At 46.5% G+C, this 24472-nt stretch overlaps 1 non-coding gene across 1 annotated transcript; it reads right to left on the bottom strand.

Annotated features, from left to right (window-relative positions):
- Positions 1-13748: 13748 nt before the first annotated feature.
- On the bottom strand, positions 13749-13855 carry LOC129494008 (U6 spliceosomal RNA). Its single transcript, XR_008661270.1, has one exon. It is a non-coding gene; the product is annotated as a U6 spliceosomal RNA (small nuclear RNA).
- Between the last annotated feature and the right edge of the window lie 10617 nt (positions 13856-24472).

The raw sequence follows: 24472 nt of genomic DNA, 5'->3' as shown, positions 1-24472 counted from the left end.
GTGGACCCTGAACTTTATGCTCAACTAATATACAATAAAGGTGGAAAGACGATCCACTAGAAGAAAGACAGTCTCTTCAATAAATGGTGCTGGGAAAATTGGACATCCACATGCAGAAGAATGAAACTGGACCACTCTCATGCACCATACACAAAGATAAACTCAAAATGGATGAAAGATCTAAATGTGAGACAAGATTCCATCAAAATCCCAGAGAAGAACTCAGGCAACACCCTTTTTGAACTTGGCCACAGTAACCGGAGAAGGACAAACAGTGTATGTTCTCATTCATTTGGGGAATATGAATAATAGCGAAAGGGAATATAAGGGAAGGGAGAAGAAATGTGTGAGAAATATCAGAAAGGGAGACAGAACATAAAGACTTCTAACTCTGGGAAATGAACTAGGGGTGGTGGAGGGGGAGGAGGGTGGGGGGTGGGGGTGAATGGGTGACGGGCACTGAGGGGTACACTTGACGGGATGAGCACTGGGTGTTATTCTGTATGTTGGTAAATTGAACACCAATAAAAATTAATTTATAAAAAAAATAAAAATAAAAAAAAAATAAATTAAAAAAAAAAAAAAGAAAGAAAACACTAATTCAAAAGGATATGTGCACCCCTGTGTTTATTGCAGCATTATCTACAATAGCCAAGATATGGAAGCAGCCCAAGTGTTCATTGACTGATGAATGGGAAAAGAAGATGCAGTGTATACATAATGGAATATTACTCAGGCAAAAAAAAAAAGGGGGAATGAAATCTTGCCATTGCAATAATGTGATGGATCTAGAGAGAATAAAGCTAAGTTAAGTAAGTCAGGGAAAGACAAATACTGTATGATTTCACACACACTTGGAATTTAAGAAACAAAACATGAGGGCACCTGACTGGTGCAGCGACCATTAACGTCATTAATGTGACCATTCATCTCGGGGTTGCAAGTTCGAGCCCCACATTGGGTGTAGAGATTCCTAAAAAAATAAAAATCCTAAAAAAGAAAAGAAACACACAAAGAAAAAGAAAAAAAAAGAGACAAAAAACAGATGCTTAAATACAGAGAACAAACTGGTGATTGCCAGAGGGCGGGTGGGCAGGGGGACGGGTGAAATCCGTCAAGGAGATCAAGAGGACACCGATGGTGATGAACAGTGAGAAATATATAGAATTGGTGAATCATTACACTGTATACCTGAAACTAATTATACTTCAATCAATCCATTAACTGATGATTAAGTTAATTGAGGCCATTAGGGATGGCCCCGATCCAACCTGATTGGTGTCCTTCCCGGAGGAGGAGATCTGGACACACAGACGGACATGAGGGATGCATGTGCACAGAGGGAAGGCCACGACAGTGGCCGTGGAGAGAGGCCTCAGGGAGAACCCGACCTGCAGACAGCTTGACCTCAGATTTGTAGCTTCCAGAACTGTGAGAATAAGTGTCTCATCCCTGGCTTGTGGTGGTCACCTGCGCAGAAGCTAAGGAAGCTTCCCACCAACTTCCATGGTCACCCGGGGTCACCTGGAAAGCCAGGGACAGCATGTGGGCTGCAGCCCTGACAGCCGGACCCACTCCAGGACCTGGCTCTTGCCACCTGACGTTCAAACAGCAGAGGCAGCACTTTCTCTTCTGAGCCCCACAGCCGGATCCCTTGGCCCAGAGGTTCCTTCTCAGCCGCCACGGGGGAGTCCAGGTGAGAGCCAGCCTGCAGGAGGCCCGCTGTGGGCAGGCTCTGGGGATGCCAGTCCAGGGCTCAGACACACACACCACCCCACGCTCCTGCCTCTAGAGGCTTGGGGGTATGTCTGGAAGAAAGAGAAATCTGTACTACCTGGAGGAATCAGAGGAAGTGGACAAAGAGGTGACAGTCTGGGGAGAAGCTGAGATAGGATGGTGACATGTCATTCTGGGCAAAAAGGAACTACGTGAGATGTAACCCAGGCAGGGAAGGTGCTCCGTGCCTGGGACTGCAGGATGCGGGTGCGGTAAAGAGTGGTGGGAGGATATGGGGTCTGCGGGGAAGGGCAGCGACTGCCAAGCCAGGGGGCCAGCATGATCCAATCTGTGCCTTAGGAAGCTCACTCTGGTGAGCTTGGGACACATGGACTAGGGAGAGGACAAACTGGATCTAGAGAACAAATTACGAGGAAAGGCGGGGAGGGGATGAATTTGGAAAGTCTTTTAGAGTTTCGACATTCACCGATTAAACACATGCACGGTAACAGCCAATTTACTGGGAATGTTCCCACTAATGCCCCAAGAGCATTTAATTCTGGCGCTAACCTATGCGTTATGTGCTACGGTTATCCCCACGGTCTAGAAAAAGAACCTCAGCCTCCTAAAGATTCTCGGTCACTTGCTCAGAGTTCACACAGCTAGAAAGCCGTAGAGTCAAGACTAAACCCGATCATTCCAATGTCAGACCCCAGACTTTAACTATGTGACCGACTATGGCAGCCAAGCTACGTGGATATGCCAGGCCTTGTTCTAACGCTGACCTTGCAGACCAGGAGGCTGTCAGGGGCTGCAGCCAGGGCCTGACCTGAGACTTCTAGCCCTCAGGGACCGGTGCTCCTGGGATCTCCCTGCTTCCAGGTCCAAACAGCCCAAAGGTACACAATGAAGCCAGTGGACTCCCATCACCCAGACCAGATAAGGGCCACCTGGACATCCCTGTCCTGTTGGAAGGGGTTAGACACAGTTGCACGTGTCTTCATAGTGAAATTCAAACTTCCTGAAGAGGCCAGTGGTCAGTGCCCCAGTGCCATGACTGGATGGAGATCCAGGCAGGGGCAGCCTGCTGGCTCTTCTCAGCCTGGTGTGGCCTGGGCCCAGGATACCCCTGCTGGGGCTGCCTCTGCACCCAGACTATCCCTCCCAGCTCACTATCCACCCCACGGGCACACATCAGCCTACCTGCCCCCCACCGCCCCAATAAGCACTGTGTTAACCTGAGCTCCCAGGTCCACACTATTCTCTACTTGGCTCCAGCCACACCTACTCTCTCCAGGTCCCTGGACACAGAATCCCCCTCAACTGAAGCCTTCCTCAGCCAATACTGCATCCCCACACATTTCTCTTTCTGGCTGGGGCTAACACCAGCCCAGCCCAGGTCAGAGGGCAGCCAGGTGAGGATTCCACTCCCCAGGCAGTTGGTCACCCCCTCAGTAGTACTCACAGAAGCCCTTCCATCTGAGACAGCATTTACTTGGACTTACGTGACCCTGTAATTATCTGCGACTGCCCCTCGCCTGGGAGGGAGCCTTCTGCATCCTCTGTGCAGACCCTGGCCCTTGGGGCTACTAGTAGTGAGCTGGGAGTAATAATACAGACAGCCCTCATTGAGCTCAGGCATTATCTCCCTTAATTACAGCCTCTCATTGGCAGATACCCGTATGGACAGCATTTTGTTCGCTGTCTGGAACATAACGAGTCAATGTTTGCTACTGTTGGGGCCCCTGGGTGGTATAATCCGTTAATCAACCAACTCTTGGTCAGTTCTGATCTCAGAGCTATGAGATCAGGCCCTGCGTCAGGCTCCACGCTCAGCACTCAGTCTGCTTCAGATTCTCTCTCCCTCTGCCCCTCCTGCTGCTCACGTGCATGCTCTTTCTCTGCCTCTCTAATAAATAAATCTTTAAAAACCTGTTAGCTATTATTATTAACAGATGTTTGTCAAATGAATGAATGGGTGAGTGACTACGTGGGTGACTCAGCCTCTCTTCTGGGTGCTGCAGGAGTCACTTACAGCAGGGACTGTCAGAGCAATACAAACTCGTGTCCCTGACCTGTGGACCAACCCATCTGGCTTGTGCAAGGGTGCAGCTGAGTGACCCTGGGGACAGGACCAATCCCAATTAGCCTTTTCTTGAACTTGCACAAGCCACCCAGTGTTCAGCATCATGGAAGGCCCAGTCCCAGACCCTCTCCCCAGAAGAGGACAAGCCTGAGACACACAAACACGTTCAGCAACAAGCACTCCTCACTCCTGGGCACAGGAGCAAGCTCTGCAGAGCCACAGGGAGAGCAGAATTCAGCCATAAGTGGGTGAGGACCTCGGAGGCGGGCCATAGCCAGATGCAGGCAGGCACACACACCCTGTCCCTTGGCCGGCATCCAGGGGCCAGGACCACGGGCAATGAGGAAGTGGCTTCTGGGCCAAGCCAGATGTATCCTAGGCCCAGCAGAGGGTCTGGGATCCTGCAGGACTCTGCTCGGGGCAGGAAGTGTGCGTGGTGTACCCACTGCCTGCCAGGCACAGCACAGGTCCTGGATGCACACAGCAATGGCCAAGAGCTGTCCCCACTCCCAGGGCCGCACAGTCTGGAGGACAACAGACTGGGAAACAGCTCCAGAGAAAGGCATAAGTGGTAAGAGAGGGTGAAACTGGGGCCACGGGTTCTAAAACCACTCCCTGTCCTGCCACTCTGAGGACTTTTGCCACACCCACCACCACTTGTGCTGTCATGGGCTTAATATTTTTTAAACATTTTATTTATGTATTTATCTGAGAGAGAGAGACAGAGAGACAGAGAGAGAGAGAGAGCAAGCAGGGAAGGGAGAGGAATAAGCCGACTGCCCACTGAGACCAGAGCCCAAAACATGGCTCCATCCCACACCTCTGAGATGGTGACCTGAGCTGACCCAATTGGACCCCCAACCGATTGAGCCACCCAGGTGCTCTGCTTATATATTTTTAATCAAAAAATGTAAGGGGCACCTGGGTGGCTCAGTCGGTTAAGCATCTGTCCTCAGCTCAGGTCATGATCTCAGGGGCCAGAGATCAAACTCTGCGTGGGCACCCTGCTCAGTGGAGAGCCTGCTTCTCCCTCTCCCTCTCCCTCTGCCCCTCCTTGCTCATGCTCTCTCTCTCTCTGTCTCTCTCTCTTTCTCTCTCTCTCTCTCTCTGTCTCTCTCTCTTTCTCTCTCTCTCTCTCAAATAAACAAATAAATAAAATCTTTTTTAAAATATTAAAAAAATACAAGATGTTTAAAAAAGGAAGATGTTTTTGAAAAGGAGAATCAGTATCTCTTGCCATAAGTAGAAAGTAACTAAAAATAAAGGCCTAAGTACCTTAAGGAAGAAGTGTTCATTCGTGTGCCCACTTCAAATCCCCTCCCATCCCACACTGTGGGACACTCTGTGCTCCCTGCAGCCTCTCCCCCCAACCCCCCACCCCGCAATGACCAAGAAGAGGCAGGGCTGAGGGGCAGCGGGGATAGGGGAAGGGTTTCCAGGAGCAAGTGGCTTTGCAGGAGGGGCACAGCCCTGCAGCAGTGAGGGGGCGGCAGAGGTAACCCATGAGTTGGAGAGAGAGCAGCTATGGTAGGAAGAGAGGAACCTACTAGCAGGGGGAGCAGAGGCCACAGGGGCAGCGGGAAGCTTCTGGGGCCGAATGCATGTGTGTGTGTGTGTGTGTGTGTGTGTGTGTTCACTAGGAGACCCCACAGTCTAGGATCCCCAAAGGGAACTGTCTTAGTCTATTCGGCCTGCTGTGATAGGATACCATAGACTGAGTGACTTCTAAACAACAGACACCGTTTCTCAAAGTTCTGGAGGCTGGAAGTCCAAGACCAAGGTGTTGGCAGGCAAGTATGGTGAAGGCCTGGTGCTGGGCCCTCCTGGCCCCTAGCTCCCTCCTGCCCGGCTGCAGGTTGTCCTAGAAAGAGGCTGGTGCCCCGGACAGGAGGGGGGCAGGCCCCAGAGTGGGGGGCAAGGAGGGGGGAGGCCCCGGACAAGAGGGAGGCCAGGTAAGGCACGCTCGCTCGTGCAGGCATTGGTTCGGGAAGAGTTCTTTGTGCACCTACCACACTCCACTTGAGCCCTGAGATGCAAAGACCACTTCCCTCACCTCCGGGCCACGGTGGACACATGAATGTCTTCCAGGGTTGACCTGCCTGCTTTTTATCATGTTATAGAAACTTTAAGCTTGAAGCTATTTTAGTTTAATTTAAGGAGCGACAAGCATGGAATTCCTATTTCGGGTGAGATCTTCGTTTTCTGAAGTTCATTCCTTTTTATTTATTTATTTTTTAATCAGCAGAATGAAAGAGTTTTAAGCAACAGATGCTTTTGGTGTATTTTAGGCATCCTTGATTTTCTTCTTTCCTTTCCTCAAGTGCGGAGAGCCATGGAGAAATTCTGCAGGAACAGCGCGGCTTGAATGGAACCTCCTGGGGCTATAAAACCTGTAGCTCGGGGCTGGGGCTCCCCCAGTGCTGGTGAAAGAAACTAATGAAGGAGGTGAGGAGGAGCTGTGGGGGACGTCGTCGCCCCCACCCCGCTCTCCATGCCACCCAGCAGGCACGGCCACGGAGGCCACGTGGGCCCCTTGGGAGGGTGGAGGGCACTGCGGCCTTGCTGTCTGCAGCAGGTGGCACACCTACAGCCCAGCGCTCACCTGGACGGAGCACTTGCCTCAGGGCTTGAGGGTTGACTTGTGGATTTGGGTTCTTCCGTGCAGGGTCCTTGCATTCTCCATCAGGGCAGGGTGCAGGCCTCCCCATGATGCTCCCCATTGGGGACTCCAAGGCCAGGAAGCAGAGGCTGCTGGAGGTCAAGAGCCAGGTGACCTTACCTGCAGTGGCTGTGAGTGCTGGTGGCCCCTTGCTGCCCTCCCTCCACCCCCTGCCCTGGTGGGAGCCAGGAGCCCCACCCCTGCCCAGACTGGGGCCAATGACCCACAGGCCCAGACACAGAGGCTCCAAATGCTGACCTTACATCTCTGAGCAGGACGTCTGTGGCGCAGTTCCTGCCACAGCCCCCTCGGGAGGAGGCCGGAGCTGGTCCCCTCCGTCCCCTGCTTCCCCCCGACCGCCCCACCACGGCAGTTCCTGACATCACCCCCTGGCAGAGCGCCACCAAGCAGGGCTCCCCACCTCAGGTGTAGTAGGTCCAAGGCATTTGTTAAAGACAGAAGCCAGTGTCCTGGATTCGAGGGAGACGAGAGGTTGTGTGTAGAGCAGGGACAGAAGGGCTGTCCTCCAGATGGAGAAGAGGCCTAGGGGCGCAGGACCTCCAGCGTGAAGCTACCTGCCAGGTGACGGGTTGATGGGCCCTGACGTGGTGACGGTGACCCCAAAGGCCAGGAGCCACCCCTCACCTTCTGGTCTCCGGAACACTCTTAGAGTCAGGTGGTGTGCTAGGTGCTCGGGATACACAAGTGACAAGGTTTCCTGCTCTGATGGGGCTGATAGTTAGGGAGGCAAATAAACCAGCAAGCAAATAAATCAGGCGGATAATGGGCTTTCAGGAAAGCCTCTGCGAGAGGAGGACGTGTGAGCTAAGACCTGAATTTTTTTCTTTTTTTTCCAAAAATCTGGGAGCAGCATAAATAGAATTGAGGAAGTGGCAAGTACAAAGGTCCGAGTGCTAGGATCCGAAGACCCATGGAGTATTAGTTTGAGGGGAGGTGGTAGGCGGTGCGGTGGAAATGGTAGGGAGGCGGCAGGTGGTATAGTTGTGCTTTTAGTTGCTTCTGATTTTGGGTGAATCTTGTCAACCCAACATACACCCCCTGCCCAGGGCAGAAACTGTACCCTAAAGTTACTTAGTATTATGTGCGATCATTTATTTAGATGAGTGCTTTAGTGTACTTCATATACCTCATGTAGTGTAAATATTTATTATTGTCTATTATCTTCTGTGAGGATCTCTGCTGTGCTGGGTTTGCGGTGCAGGCTGGGGGCTGGGAGGGCAGGAAACCTTTTTGGCTCCAGGGGAGCTCCCTGAACCCGGCACCCCAGGCTTTGTGTGGGGCATCTTAAAGGTATAGTTCCACTTTCTAGAAACCTTTAGAGAGCTCATATGTATTTATTTTATTATTCATTTATTTTTTAAAGATTTTATTTATTCATGAGAGGCAGAGACACAGGCAGAGGGAGAAGCAGGCTCCATGCAGGGAGCCCGATGTGGGACTCGATCCTGGGACTCCAGGATCACGCCCTGGGCCAAAGGCAAGTGTTCAACTGCTGAGCCACTGAGGCGTCCCAAGAGCTCATATTTAAAGTTCACATCAGACCCCTAGTAACTGGGGCTGACTGCCCTGGCAGGTGAGTTCACCTGACTAGGTACCACCAGGATCTACCTTGATGAGTGTAGGTTAGCCCAACTGCAGGAAGGGCTACGGGCAGGGCAGACCTTCATCATGCCTTCCAGCTGGTTCCTTTTCCTTGAGCAATGCACAAGGAAGTTTTTGACTTCAGCAGTGAGGTTATGGAGTCGAAATTCAAGCCCAGCCTCCCAAGAGCACTGGGGGCTGTGTTTGCTAAGCGACTGACTCTAGAAACTTCTGAACAAGGTGCAAATGGAAGCATCAAGCCGAAGGGCATGAGAGGGAGCCTCAGGCTGAGCCAAGACCTCCTCGGAATGCAATCTATGCTGTAGCTTCCTGGATCCTTTCATTAGTTTGAGGCAGGGAGCCCTCGGCCAGCTGAAGTTCAAAGGGGCACCCGGCCCGGGTGACATTAAGTGCGCAAACTGGGCTACACTTTTTCAGGGAAAATACAGAATCTCAGAATGTCCCCCGTTCACTCTCAAGCAGAGATGATAGAGAAGTATGTTTTTGTTCTATTGAAGAAAAGTGACTTAATCCCGTACTGAAAGCGGGAGTTGTGCAGGTGAATTTCTCTATTCTGCAGACTAGAAAAGCCACTCTAAGCCTTGTGAAACTAAGCAAGAGGAAAATTCTGTGTTCATTCAGATACGAGGTACAAATTCCTGGAGAGGCTTTAAAAACACTGCTTTGTTTTATCGAAACAGTTATTTCATAATGTATAGAGAAGCACACAGGACAAATCAGGTTTTAGCTTTCAAAAAGGAAATCGTGCTCATGGGATAAGCTTTTGTTTTGCTTCTAAAATCCTTTTCTTGTAAAATAAATCACAAGTATAGAAAACTTCACAAATCAAACCTTTGGCTTAGCGAATTATTTCAAGGCAAACGCCATCAGGTGAAGAACCGCAACTTGGCCAGCCGCCCCGAAGCCCCATGCAATCACAAGGCCCTGTCCCAGCCACAACCTCTCCCGTGGCCCCATAGGCAACCATCGTGTGGACTGTTACAGTGGTACATTTCTTGTGCTTTTTTTAAATGCATCTTTATCACCTAAACATGCATCCCCACCCACGATGAAAGGAAAACTGTTTCTCTCACGTAACACATCTGCCACCAAATGTGCAGATTTTCCACATCAAGCACTTCATCAATTCTCGGACTCCACTTGGGAAGCCTACAATTTAATTCAGTTCTGACCCTAACCACCCGGTGTGAGTACCAACCCCACAGGTAAAGGGCTCAGTCCCACTAAAGTTAACCTCACCCCAGAAGCCAATTGTAAGTGGCGGGTCCCCAGGTCACTTACACTTCTGTCTGACTTGGCTACAATTTGAGTAATTTGCTTTATCGACTCACAGAGCTCAGGGACACACTTTATTTACTGTTATTATAGAGGATTTAGTAAAAGATAGAAATGAACAGCCAGGTGAAGAAGCATAGAGAGCAAGGTCTGGGAGGGTACCAAACACAGAAGCTTCTGACCCCTTGGAATTTGGTATGTACCATCCTCCTGGGCACACAGATGTATTCACCAACCCAGAAGCTCTCCACACCTCATCATTTAAGGGTTTTGTGGAGGTTCTACTATGTAGGCACGATTGATTAAATTGTTGGCTGCAGTGATTGACTCTATCTCTAGCCCTCCTGCCTCCCTGGAGATTTGGTGGGAGCAGGCAGGGTGGGGGTGAAAGGGCCATGGTAAGGGGTTGAAATTCCACCCCTCTAATCACAGGACTGGTTCCCCTGGCAACCAGCCTCCACATGGAGTCTAACTAGAGACGCTCTAGCCTAGAGACATCTCGTTAGTATACCAAAGACACTCCTAGGACTCAGAAGATTCCAAGGGTCTTAGAAGCTCTGTGCCGAGAATGGGCAGAGACCAGATACATATTTTTTGTTACGTCATAATCACTGTCTTATATTAAAAAATGCTTATCTTTGGGGCACCTGGCTGGCTCAACCAGTGGAACATGCAACTCTTGACCTTGGAGTTGTGAGCTCAAGTCCCACTTTGGGCACTGACCTTGCTTAAAAAATGTCTATCTTTCAAGTCTCTTTTAATCTCTTGGCTCCTTTTCCATCCTTTTGTTCTCTTCCAGGTTAATCTGTTGAAGGACCTTTGACCTGTAAAATTTCCCACAGTCTGTCCTTTGCCGATTGCACACTTATGTATAGTTTAACGTGTTCTTTTGTCCTTGTATCTCCTGAAAATTTGTAGCTGGCTCCAGAGACTGGATCAGATTCAGGTTAGGTCCTTTCGGCCAGATAATAGGAGGCACTTAATTAACTGTCTCTCTTTCTTTGTCATGTTAACAGGCTTTGATGCTTCATGCCTTTCTGTGTTAAATTATTGGGGATTGCTAAATGGTGATATTCTAATTCGGCCATTTCATTTTTCATTTATGAGCTGGAATACAATTTTAAAGAGATGCCTCCCTTCATCTACTATTTGGTTCCCCAGTGGGATGATTCTTACATGAATAAGGTAGAACAATGCTTGACTCTTCTGTAGTCACCTGTTTTCAAGATCATGAATCCTCTCTCTGTCATCTTTCAAATATAATCCTTTCTCGGTAATAACTTTTGAAGCTGTAGATTGGGGACAGGGGTATTTCACTCAATAGCAGTTGTTAGCATTATAGAAGCTCATTGTCCCATCTTTGGCCTGAGGGAGGCATTTCATGTTGCCTCCTGGGTCCTTTTGACATGACCCTAGTCATCTCTGATAGCCTCCATCTGGCATTAAAAGATGTTTCAGGTCACCTATATGTTTCCTGCTCTAGGTCTGGAATCAGTCATTTCTCTAAGAAGCACCAGTTTCTTTCAGTGAGAAACTCTTTTAGATGACATATTGAGCTCTGGAGATGCTCACTTCAATCGGATTAGTTATTATTTATCAGCCTTTTCAGCAATGTATTTTTAATATATGAAGCAATAATTTTAACGTTTTTCTTTTTATTTAAAATATTTTCCGGGATCCCTGGGTGGCGCAGCGGTTTAGCGCCTGCCTTTGGCCCAGGGCGCGATCCTGGAGACCCGGGATCGAATCCCACATCGGGCTCCCGGTGCATGGAGCCTGCTTCTCCCTCTGCCTGTGTCTCTGCCTCTCTCTCTCTCTCTCTCTCTCTCTGTGTGTGTGTGTGTGTGTGTGTGTGACTATCATAAATAAATAAATAAAAATTAAAAAAATAAAATAAAATATTTTCCAATAAAATAAAATAAAATAAAATATTTTTCCAGTTTTATTGAGATATAATTGACATATATCACAGTGTGAGTTTAAGGTGTACAGAATAAAGGTGTGATTAACACGTCATGATTGATTACCACAGTAAGGTTAGTTGACATCCATTATCTCATACTGACATAATAAAAAGGTATGAAAAAATGTTAATTGGAACACCTGGGTGGCTCAGCAGTCAAGCATCTGCCTTTGGCTCAGGGCGTGATACCGGGGTCCCAGGATCAAGACCTACATGGAGCTTCCTGCATGGAACCTGCTTCTTCCTCTGCCTGTGTCTCTGCCTCTCTCTGTGCGTGTTTTTCAGGAATACATAAGTATCTTCCAAAAAAAAAATGTTTCTTGTGATGACAACACTTAAGATTAACTCCCTTAAGACCTTTCCCACATATCATGTAGCAATGGTAACTGTAGTTATCAAATTGTTCATCCCTGGTACTTACGTATCTTATAACTGGAAGCTTATAGCTTTTGATCATATGTATGTATATAAATACATACATATGTATATAAAATAAATGATTTTATTTACTTATTCATGAGAGACACAGAGAGAAGCAGAGACAGGAGGAGCAGGCTGGAGATGCAAGGAGCCTGACATTGGACTCAATCCCAGGACTCCAAGATCATGCTCTGAGCCGAAGGCAGACACTCAGCCACTGAGCCACCCAGGTGTCCCTTCATACTGATTTCTTTTTTTTTTTTTTTCATATTGATTTAAGAGTCTAGAATTTGGGATGCCAGGGTGGCTCAGCGGTTGGGCATCTGCCTTTGGCCCATGGCATGATCCTGGAGTCCCAGAATCGAGTCCCACATCAGGCTACCTGCATGGAGTATGCTTCTCCCTCTGCCTATGTCTCTGCCTCTCTCTGTGTCTCTCATGAATAAATGAATAAAATCTTAAAAAAAAAGACTTAGAATTTTATGTAATTTTTCTTATAGTTCTTTTCTATTATACATGTACCTTCTTTGATACCAAGATTCCTGGTTCTCAAGGACACAAGGGATGATAGAATTAATACAGCCCATAATCACACATTTGTTTTATCCCATATTGAGTACACAGCAGCCTCAGAATAAAAGTACTAATACTACCACAAATATATTTAAGGCATTTTTTATGCAAATATTCACCACATTCTCTTTTCCCTAATTAGAAAAACAGTTGTCTTTATCTGTGTTGTCACAATACACCCTTGTGACTTACTCTGACCTCTTGCTCTTCATCCCTGCTTACTTCTACAGGTAACTGTATATTCCATGCTCATCAAATATCTTTATAGCTGATGACTGAGCATTCCTGGATCTCTTGCTTGTCCATAATAATTTTATATCTGAGAGTCAGTTTCTCTGGATATAAAATCCTTGACTTATAATTCCTTTCCTTGAGTTTCTTAAATATGAGCTCTATTTTCTTCTGGATGAAATCATTCCAGTAAAAAGTCTGAGGGTAATCTCATTTCTTTTTCCTTACAAGTCCCATGTCCTTTTTTCTAAAGGCCCAACGTGTTTTTTTTTTTTTTATTTTGACTTTTTAAACTCAGTAATTCTACTAAACTTTCGTATCTTGCTGTTGGTTATTTGAGGTCAGTGGTCTCAGGTTTGCACTATGCTGTTTCAATTTGGACTCTCATATCCTTTTTTTAATTTCTAGGAATTTTTCTTGAATTATGTTTTTAATATTTTTCTTCCCTTGCTTCTATTATCTTTTTAAGGGACTCCTACTATCTGTGTGTTTAATCTTCTTTCCCTATTTTCAATACTCATTATTTTTTCTCAAAGGTTTAAAAAATTTTTTTTAAAGATTTATTTGTTCATTATTCTAGAGAGAGAGAACAGGAGCAGGAATGGGAGGAGAGGCAGAGGAAGAGGGAAAATCTCCAGCAGACTCCACTCTAAGGGCAAAGCCTAAGGTGGGGCTCAATTTCATGACCCTGAGATCATGAACTGAGCTGAAACCAAGAGTCAAACACCCAATCTACTGGGTTACCGGGCACCCTTTTAAAATTTATTTCTGATTTAAATTTCTTCTTCTTCTTCTTCTTCTTCTTCTTCTTCTTCTTCTTCTTCTTCTTCTTCTTCTTCCTTTCTTCTTTCTTCTTCTTCTTTCTTTTTAATCAGCTATTTCTTTTCAGGAGCGATTTTTGTCTATTCACTACTATGTTCCTTCTAATTTAGGCTTCATTTTGATATAAACTTTTCTTTGACTTCTAATTGTTTTGTGAGTTCCGTTATCTCATTTCTGGGTCTTCCTAAGTATTGTTTACCCATATGTTATATCATTTTAGCTTATTCTGAGATAATAGGTTAATTCAGATCTGTTCTGTTGCCACATCTTTCTGGCATGCTTTGATTGTCTGTACGAATGTTTATTCTGCTTCTTACTCTATTATAGTCATTTTGTATGGGATTTGACCTCAATATTTTATGTTACTTTCTCTCTCTCTTTTTAATATGGAATGCTTCACAGATTTGAGTGTCTTCCTTGCACAGAGGCCATACTAATCTTCTCTGCATCGTTCCAATTTTAGTATATGTGCTGCTAAAATAAGCACGTCTGTTACTCGTTTTTAAGTAGAATTGGTTCTCCCGAACTTTCCAATTGAAGAAGTGTTCAGAAAAGCTTTTCTAAATCTAGAGAGCTCCCCACTCTGTTGTTTTTGCATATTGTTCAAACATACGGTGCCTTGCTTTCTGAGCAAACTTTCCTGGATCCAGTCCCCTTCCCCACTGTGGTCTGGATCTTCTCTTTACATTTGTCTCTATTGCCCATCCTGGACAGTTTTGATTCATTTCCTGAGGTTTCTCAAGACTCTGTGTGTGCCCTGTTCTAGAAGCAAATCCCAGCAGGGCCATTTGGAGCATTCCTAGGGCTCAAGCTGCTACAGCCCTTCCAACCTTCTTCCCTGAAAACCCTGTGTTCACTATCTGTTGGAAGGGGCATAAACCTCTGCAGGTTTCAAATACTGTTCTTGGAATTCCCCTATGCCTTTGCTTTTTTGTTGGCTTTAAATCATGGTACACTTCTTCCATCATAGCACTTCAGCTACAAGTGGCAGATATCAGAAATTTTGTCACTGCCACTCGCTATCACAGTTGGAAGAACAATAAAGATTATACTCTAGACACTCAAGCATAAGCCAAGAGTGTTTGGTAACTAAACTTTCTCTAAAAATTAATGGTTTATAATGTGGTTGAATAAATACTCTAGATAAATAGTAGGTTGACTGTCTCTGTAATTATATCATAAGCAGAAAGGAGGGTAAATGTTTTAGTATTATATCTTCATTTGGAAAATTTTGACTTGATTGTAATTTAGGCACAATTAATAATTTTTAGTTGTCCTTAATAGCAATAATAAATGTTTAATTGTAAGCTATTAATTGAATAAAAAGACAGAATCTTAAATCTTGAGTAGGTCTGTTAATTTCTATATTAAAATAGAAATGAACTGAAAGATGATTTTAAATATTACTACTTTTTTAGGGGTTGGTTTAAGTTTAAAAAAATTTTTTTAGTTTTTTTTAAATTTTTATTTATTTATGATAGTCACAGAGAGAGAAAGAGAGAGAGGCAGAGACACAGGCAGAGGGAGAAGCAGGCTCCATGCACCGGGAGCCCGATGTGGGATTTGATCCCGGGTCTCCAGGATCGCGCCCTGGGCCAAAGGCAGCCGCCAAACCGCTGTGCCACCCAGGGATCCCTAAGTTTAAAAATTAATCTTTAAAATGAACTGAAAATTCACATTTTGTGACAAGTGGGGAAAATCAAGTTATGAATCATTTATAGTTCACAGTAAATGAAAACATTGGGGGGAAAAAAAAACAACCTTTTCAATGAGTATCATTTCCATTCTTGGGCTTGAATTCTTGGGCTGAATGCTGTGGGACCACGATCCCAGAGCAGTGGCCGGGGAGATGTCAGCTACAGCACAATCCGAGTGGGTGCCTGTGAATTCCTAGGCACTTACAGATGATTCCAAGCATCCATGGACTCTGGTTTCTCTCTCTTCCCCCCTGCTTGAAGGCTTTCTTTGGCACTTGAAGCATAGCTTGGAGGTACCGTGGATAGTAAATGCCTCCAGGAATAAGCTTCAACCAATGGAGAAGGGAATTAGTGGGAGTATACTTTACTGGGCTTGCTTCCCATGGTATCTCAGATGGGCCCTAGTGGGGAACAAGGAGCATCCTGATCATTAATGAACCTTTGACTTTTCTCCCTTCCTTGGCTCCCTTTCCTCATGTCCTCCCTTGTGCTTCCTGGGATCATCTTCCAAAAAACTATCTTCACCCAAGTCTTTATCACGGTATCTGCTTTTGGGAGCTCCAAACTATGACATCAACTAGTTTGGGTATTATTTCCAAAAGTCTTAAACCTAATCCCCTACATCCTTTCTGAGGAAGAGAGGGGCCAGAAGAGCTATAGGCAGAAAGAAAAAAAAATCCATTCAAATGCAAGTTTCTTTTTTCTTTTTCTTCTTCTTCTTCTTCTTCTTCTTCTTCTTCTTCTTCTTCTTCTTCGAGAGAGAGAGAGAGAGAGAGAGAGAGAGAAAACATTTCTCCAAGCATACAGGGGAAGGAAAAGAAGGAGACAGAGGGGCTGAGGGAGAGGGAGAGAGACAATCTCAAGCAGGCTGAGCATGTGGAGCCCAATGAAGGGCTGGATCTCACAACCTGATCCTGAGATCATAACCTGAGCCAAAATCAAGAGTCAGACATTTAACTGACTGAGCTATCCAGGTGCTCCCAAATCCAAGCTTCTGCTGAGTAGGTGAGATCCCACCTTACTGTGGAGACAAGGGGGTTGGCTAGCAGAGTCCCCTGGCATTAGGCTTAGGGTCACCAAACCAGTAGCCTTTGCTAGACTCCGTGTCCCCCAGTGCCCCTCACTTGGCACTGTGACTTTAGAGGGAGTGTACACAGATCTGTAGGCATGAGGATCATGGGCTACTTACCATTTTATTTCTTAGCACTTTTTTCTCAGGTTGTTCTGATCTATACATATACCTCTTGGAAATTTTGTTAATGTGAGTGTGTTTCTATGTCCGATCAACCCTAGGTTCAGCTTCTGGACCTGCAGTGTTGCTGTCCAGGACCTGGCACATGGGGACATCAGCCAGAGCATATCCCCAGGTGCAGTGGGGATGTTTAGTGGCTTTCTGGTGATAGTTCTGGCCTGCCTTTGCTCTTGCAGCAGAAATTTTGGGATGTTAGTGATTTGTTGATCCTCAGGACGGCACTAAGGCAAACTAGATGGAGGGAGATTCCTCTTGTCACTCTTCCAGAGGGAATCCCACGCCCTCCGGCTCCCAGTGTCGATGCCTGCTCAGGGAAACGGCACTGCTGAGTCCCTGGATGTCTCCCCATCAGTCCTGTGTTGAGTGAACACGTTCTTTATTTACTTCAGGGCCTCTCCTTTAATTTGGTTCTTAATTTTAAATACCAAAGGTCTTTAAATCTTTGTCTCAAATTCCTTTTCCAATCCTTTTCTTTGTTTCTATTTATGGTGTCTTGGAGCAAATATCCATGTTGAGAAAACTGAAGGCTAAAACCTGAGTTAGAGCCTCCCATGTTTGTATCTTAAGGACAGTTTCTCCCTTTGATTCCTGTGGCCACCTCCCTGATGGCCCCTACAAGGGCATCTACCTGCCCTCTAATTTTCTGCCCTCCAGGCTGGGACACTGGCTTCTTTTCTGGTTTCTCTTGGCCCAGGTGACAGGCACTGTCATTTTGCAAAAAAGCTTTTGGCAATAAGCATAAGAACAGATCTTGTCCCAGCCATTCATCCACTCCACAGTCATTCACCCAGCATGTGTTGAATGGCTGCTATGTGCCAGGAAACACCCTGCCCTGCCCTCTGAGAGCTCACAGTTAAGTGCCGCACGTGAACCAGTGAATTGTTTATTGGGAGCATATCGTATGCTCTGGGGATGATGGGCACACTGAGAAGAGACCTGGAGTCAAGTCTGAGAATCCACGACTTCCCAGCAGAGGTAACACTACCCCTTGGGGGATGAGTAAAAGTGAATTGGACAGAGGAGGAAACACCCTTCCAGAAGAGAAAACGTGAATGTGATTATAGACACAAAGCCACCTGTGGTCTAGCAGAGGTGGAATGTGGGTGACCCAGAAGAGTAGGGAGCCATGAAATGGAACTGGAAGCATAGAAGGGTGAAGGTCAAGGTGGGAAAGGTGACAATCATGGCAGATTCAGTCTCTCATTCTAACGATTCCCCTAGAGGCACCCCTCCATGTTGAGTGAGTATAAGCATGAGTGTATTTGTACCTTATTTACTTTTTTGGAGAGGAAGGTGGTAGGGCAGAGAGAGAATCTTAGGCTGGTTCCTTGCTCAGCACAGAGCTGGATGCAGGGCTTGATCTCACAACCCTAAGATCATGACCTGAGATGAAATCAAGGGTAGGATGAAAAAAAAAAAAAGTAGGATGCCTAACCAACTGAGCCACCCCGGTGTCCCTGTATTTGTACCTTAGAACAGAAGCAGGGACTGCAATGGAAGGCTGGACTGAAGATGCCAGTCTGGAGGACAAGGAGTCTGAGCAGTGAAGCAGGTGATTCTCACCAGGTAAGAAGTGCTGAAAGCCTGACTCCAGACAGGGAAGAAGGATAGGAATTTGTAGAACACATGGGAGATAAGAGACCACACAAAAGCCAAGATCCTTTACCTAGATCTCTGGCTGTTGGATGGATCCTAAAGCAGGATTCACATGGTGGGTAAGGAGGGGTCACTCCATTCAACCCACATCTCTAAGTCACAGAACCAACACCTAGAATACAATGATATTGAGTTGACTATTAGAACTTAATACAACACGAATAATGCTATTCTCCTCAGGCTTTAAGCCAGCACATACTAGAAAATGCATGAAGATTTTAAAATCAGGAGCACCTAGGTAGCTCAGTCGGTTGAGTGTCCAACTCTTGTTCTCTGTTCAGGTCTTTATCTCATGGTGTGAGTTTGAGCCCTATGTTGGGCTCCGTGTTGGGCATGAAGCCTACTTAAAAAAATATATTTTTAAAAAAGATTTTATTTATTATTTATTTATTTATTTATTTATTTATTTATTTATGACAGAGAGCAAGAGAGTGAGTGCACAAGGTGGGGGGAGGGAAAAAGGGAGAAGTAGACTCCCCCCTGAGCAGGGAGCCCAGGACCCTGAGATCATGACCTGAGCTGAAGGCAGACACTTCTTTTTTTTTTTTTATATAAATTAATTTTTATTGGTGTTCAATTTACCAACATACAGAATAACACCCAGTGCTCATCCCGCCAAGTGTCCCCCTCCGTGCCCGTCACCCACCCACCCCCACCCCCCGCCCTCCTCCCCTTCCACCACCCCTAGTTCATTTCCCAGAGTTAGAAGTCTTTATGTTCTGTGTCCCTTTCTGATATCTCCCACACATTTCTTCTCCCTTCCCTTATATTCCCCTTCACTGTTATTCATATTCCCCAAATGAGTGAGAACATACACTGTTTGTCCTTCTCCGATTGACTTACTTCACTCAGCATAATACCCTCCAGTTCCATCCACGTTGAAGCAAATGGTGGGTATTTGTTGTTTCTAATGGCTGAGGAATATTCCATTGTATACATAAACCACATCTTCTTTATCCATTCATCTTTCGATGGGCACCGAGGCTCCTTCCACAGTTTGGCTATTGTGGACATGGCTGCTAGAAACATCGGGGTGCAGGTGCCCCGGCGTTTCATTGCATCTGAATCTTCGGGGTAAATCCCTAACAGTGCAATTGCTGGGTCGTAGGGCAGGTCTATTTTTAATTCTTTGAGGAACCTCCACACAGTTTTCCAGAGTGGCTGCACCAGTTCACATTCCCACCAACAGTGTAAGAGGGTTCCCTTTTCTCCACATCCTCTCCAACATTTGTTGTTTCCTGCCTTATTAATTTTCCCCATTCTCACTGGTGTGAGGTGGTATCTCATTGTGGTTTTGATTTGTATTTCCCTGATGGCAAGTGATGCAGAGCATTTTCTCATGTGCATGTTGGCCATGTCTACGTCTTCCTCTGTGAGATTTCTCTTCATGTCTTTTGCCCATTTCATGATTGGATTGTTTGTTTCTTTGGTGTTGAGTTTAATAAGTTCTTTATGGATTTTGGAAACTAGCCCTTTATCTGATATGTTATTTGCAAATATCTTCTCCCATTCTGTAGGTTGTCTTTGAGTTTTGTTGACTGTATCCTTTGCTGTGCAAAAGCTTCTTATCTTGATGAAGTCCCAATAGTTCATTTTTGCTTTTGTTTCTTTTGTTTTCGTGGATGTATCTTGCAAGAAGTTACTGTGACCAAGTTCAAAAAGGGTGTTGCCTGTGTTCTCCTCTAGGATTTTGATGGAGTCTTGTCTCACATTTAAATCTTTCATCCATTTTGAGTTTATCTTTGTGTATGGTGCAAGAGAGTGGTCTAGTTTCATTCTTCTGCATGTGGATGACCAATTTTCCCAGCACCATTTATTGAAGAGACTGTCTTTCTTCCAGTGGATCGTCTTTCCTCCTTTGTCGAATATTAGTTGACCATAAAGTTCAGGGTCCATTTCTGGATTCTCTATTCTGTTCCATTGGTCTATGTGTCTGTTTTTGTGCCAGTACCACACTGTCTTGATGACCACAGCTTTGTAGTACAACCTGAAATCTGGCATTGTGATGCCCCCAGCTATGGTTTTCTTTTTTAAAATTCCCCTGGCTATTCGGGGTCTTTTCTGATTCCACACAAATCTTAAAATAATTTGTTCTAAGTCTCTGAAAAAAGTCCATGGTATTTTGATAGGGATTGCATTGAACGTGTAAATTGCCCTGGGTAGCATTGACATTTTCACAATATTAATTCTGCCAATCCATGAGCATGGAATATTTTTCCATCTCTTTGTATCTTCCTCAATTTCTTTCAGAAGTGTTCTATAGTTTTTAGGGTATAGATCCTTTACCTCTTTGGTTAGGTTTATTCCTAGGTATCTTATGCTTTTGGGTGCAATTGTAAATGGGATTGACTCCTTAATTTCTCTTTCTTCAGTCTCATTGTTAGTGTATAGGAATGCCATTGATTTCTGGGCATTGATTTTGTATCCTGCCACGCTACCAAATTGCTGTATGAGTTCTAGCAATCTTGGGGTGGAGGCTTTTGGGTTTTCTATGTAGAGTATCATGTCATCGGCGAAGAGGGAGAGTTTGACTTCTTCTTTGCCAATTTGAATGCCTTTAATGTCTTTTTGTTGAAGGCAGACACTTCAACTGGGCCACTCAGCCCTGCTCCCACCAAAAAAAGATATTAAAATCAGAATTTTAAGATGAAAGCCTATAGCTATTTGTCGTATGGAGTCTGAGAATGCCAACTGTGCTAAAGGGCAAAATGGACGCCCTGGAGAAAAAGTCTTGCATATTTTTTGTTTAATAAACCCTAGTCGTTCTTATTATACTGTCTTCTTTTCACATCTGGGGCTACTTTGGTCAAACCCGCCGTGATGACTGCTCTGTGATATGGAGCCTTCTAGAGCACAGACCCCTTCCCTCAGTCTCTCTTTTTGTCTAACTACACCCTTAAGGACACCCTCGGGCCTGCTATCCTGATCTGCTCTGAAGAGAGGGCTAAGAGCACCTAGTTCCAGGGTGACAAAAGCGGGTGACAAACCTCCAGGGTGACAAAAGCGGGTCTAACACAAGATGTGGGGCGTGGTGATTTACTGTCTTGGGGCAGCCTACGACATGCTTCTGTCATCCCTATGTCCCCTTCAGAAACCACTTCTTGTCAAGCTGGACTTCCTGCCCTCTTCCTTGGTCATATGGCTCCTTGGCCTTCAGAGATCTTTTTGCATTTATCTCCCTTTCACAAACAACATCCAAAGAACTTGTCCATTTGAATAGGAATAGCATTAAATTTTGACTTGGCCCGGCTATAGGCCACTCTGGCTTCTAGATTGTTATCCCATAGAGGTTCACAAAACCTCTCTTGGGTTGGTGCATTTTTTTTTAATGAGTAAACTTAAGATCTATATTTTTGGCTTCAAACACATTTTCTTCCTGAAATATAATCCTGACTTGTAATTACTAAAATATGACAGATCAAAATCCGAATCCCAGTGAAAGAGAACAGACGGTTGATCCATGGCACAATTATGAGGCTATTACTCATTGCACAGCCCCCAGCGGCCAGCTCCAAGAGTCAAGGGTGAAAGTAGCAGTAACATTTCTTTGAAGTTTTGAGCCTACAGATTATAACATGGGTCCGTTCTTCTCTGTGATTCCTCGTGTTATTGATTTACCATCAAGCTCAAGTTGGCCATAATGTTAAATGTGCTCATTACAATGATGAGATTGATTTCGAGGAGGAATTAGAAGGAAGGGTCCATGTCTGGACTTGCAGGCATGACTTTCATTTATCTTTGTTCTTTGGGGATTAGAAGAACCATGACCTCATTGGCCTGTAGATGGCTTAGTTCTCATCTTGGGGATGCCCATTTTTGAAAGAGACTTCACAGTCTGGTTCCCCTCTGTTTGGGTCAGTTCAGATATCCATTCTATCTTAACCCTTCAAGTGGTTCTCGAGACCATCATGCTCAGTCAAGACCCCAAGCACGGGTATGACTGTGATGAGCAAGGCAGGGAGGGAACAGATAATAAACACACAATATAAACAAGAAACCAAGAAGATGGGTTAAGGGCTTTGCAGAGAGTTACACGGTTGTGGTGGTGGTGGTGGGGACGTAAAAGAGACCCCGAGGGACCTTTAAGACACGACTCTCCAATGCCTAGGTGGGGTAGCACATTCTGAGGAGTGGGACTATGGAGAGCCAAGAGCCAGCAGGAAGGGTGGGCTTGGTGTGTTCAAGGAAGAGGCATAGCCATATGGCTGGCAAAGAATTAACAGTGGAGGACGGGGCAGATCAGGCCTGAGAGGGAGGCAGGGCTGGGTTTCATTCTAGATGTCGTAGCCAGCCTTGTGTGTTTAGGCTGAAGAGTAGTGATAGATCTAATGTTCTTTAAAAATCCTCCAGCAGCTCTACTGTGAATAAATTGAAGACGGTCCAAGAGTCCAGGCAGGAAGACTCACTAGGAGGTGCTGAAGATCTCTGGGGATCAGGGTGTCCTGGTCCCACTGGTAGTGGGGGTTATGGCAGGACCTGTAATGGGCTGCAGGCAGAGAAGGAGTGAGGAATGGAGGGGACCTCCATGAGGATTCCTAGATAGTTGGCTTGAAAATCTGGGTGGGGTGGGATGGGATACAGAGACGGAGGGGATGCAGGAAGGTGTGGATGGTGCGTAACTGTAGGAAATACAAATTCTGTTTTCCCTGTGAAGTCTGAGATTATTCCAAGGCATCCAAGAGCCATGCCATCGGCTGTCAGATCTGGGGGCTGGAATTTCTGGAGGTGATGAGGGCAAGAGATATGGACAGCAGGAGGGGCCATCAAACACACAGCATTTAGAGCCTGGAGCCCGGTGCCGTTGTCTGGGAGAGCGTGCAGAAAGAAGGGCAGACCAACACAGTCCCTCCTTCCTGTAACTCTCGGTAAACTACCCGAATGATCCACATCCAGCCCCCCATCAGCTGGGAGCACTGTTGCTCTGGAAAGAGCTGGGTCCCCTGAAGTAACATGGAAATAAGTCAGGGGGGCTCTGAAAACAGAACCCTGCAAGAGAGCGTGCACCCAGGCGAGGAGAGGGACACACTCCCAGCCTGTAGACGTTAGACTGGATTACAGGTGACCCTCCCGGGACTCCTGAAAGGTCTCCCTTAAACCATCCAGTCCTGCATCTGAGCCCACGCCACACACACACACACACACACCCCCGCCCCCGGTCCCACTGTGCTCCTGGCTTCTAGGAGCCACATTCTCGGGGGTTTCCTCCCAATTCAGTAAAGAGTTCCAGGGCTCTGGCCCAGCCCCCTGGTCACAGTAAGGGCTGGGGTCCTGCACCCCTTCCCCTGCTCCATCACTTTCTTCCCCATCAACCTGCAAACCTGCACTTGAAATAAACGTCTATGCTTTCTCTCCCGTTCCTGACTTCACTGCACACAGGCCTCACATAATGGTACCTGTGTCGGGGTCACACAGGAGCTCCATATTCCAAGCAAATGGGCTCCCCTTTGTGCGCATACAGCTACTTGGAGGTCCTCACAGTGGGCCGCTCTTTCCTGCTGAAACACCCCCTTCCTCTGTCTTCCGGGAGCCCACTCTTTCGGGGTTCCCTTCTGATCTTTTGGGTGCTCCTTCCCAGCTCCCTGTGCCGGGTCCTCCTCCTTCCGCCCTTGACCAACAGCATATCCCTATTAGATGACTCAGTGGCTTCTGGAAGGACTGAAAGAGTTAAGGTGGGTTTTCCATGGGAGCCCTGTGCTGTCCTGAGGCCTTTATGACATGCCTTCCCCAGGAAGAGACAGGGACTAGGAGCTGGGGCTTTGGAGCGGCCTATTCCTAGTAGTAGGATGCTTGGCAAGCAGCTTAACCTCTCTCGGACAGGGCTCCTGAACATGTTGCACATGCTGCACACTGCTCAACTCTAGAAGGCTCCATTCATATAGAAGTCTGCACGAATAGCAGCCCCTGGGTGCTGTGCACAACCCCCACAGTCCACAGGCAGAAGCCCTGACTCCCTGTTTCCTTCTCTGGAAAACAGCTGATGACCTCATAGCAGAATCCTTAGGGGGAATTATGAATTATACCGGCCAGGTCTGACGTAGGGCACAGGGTCAAGCAGGTGGCAATATTGTGGGAATGGATGCCAAGAGGCAGAGCAATGGCCTTTGTCTTTGGACAGGGTTATGTTTTAGTTTGAGAGGCCCGATGAACGCCTTAAAAATAACCATTGGGAGAGGCGTGACCCTTGGATGGACACCGAGTGTGCCAGCCGCGTGCCCTCACCTTTGCCACTGCAGTGCATACTGGCTGGAGTCCCAGCGCCAGCATACGCTCCTCCTCCGCTGCCGCCAAGGGGTTCTGCTTGCCACTCGAGCTGTCACCTGTGTGGCAGGTCAGAGGTGCCAGAGAATTAAAGCCCTTGGGAGCAGGCTTAGCCGATGAACGCTGGGAGCTGATACATAAATGCCCGTCTGTCTCGTCCTCCCTGGGTCAGCTCACAGGGGGGCATTGTACACTGGCTCCTGGCTCCCCGCGCAGGGTGAAGCACCTTCATCCCACAACG

Source organism: Nyctereutes procyonoides, unplaced genomic scaffold, assembly GCF_905146905.1.
Source record: "Nyctereutes procyonoides isolate TBG_1078 unplaced genomic scaffold, NYPRO_anot_genome, whole genome shotgun sequence".
Classification (NCBI taxonomy): domain Eukaryota; kingdom Metazoa; phylum Chordata; class Mammalia; order Carnivora; family Canidae; genus Nyctereutes; species Nyctereutes procyonoides.
The sequence above is the reverse complement of the archived record's forward strand: the minus strand, read 5'-3'. Positions and strand labels throughout refer to the sequence as shown.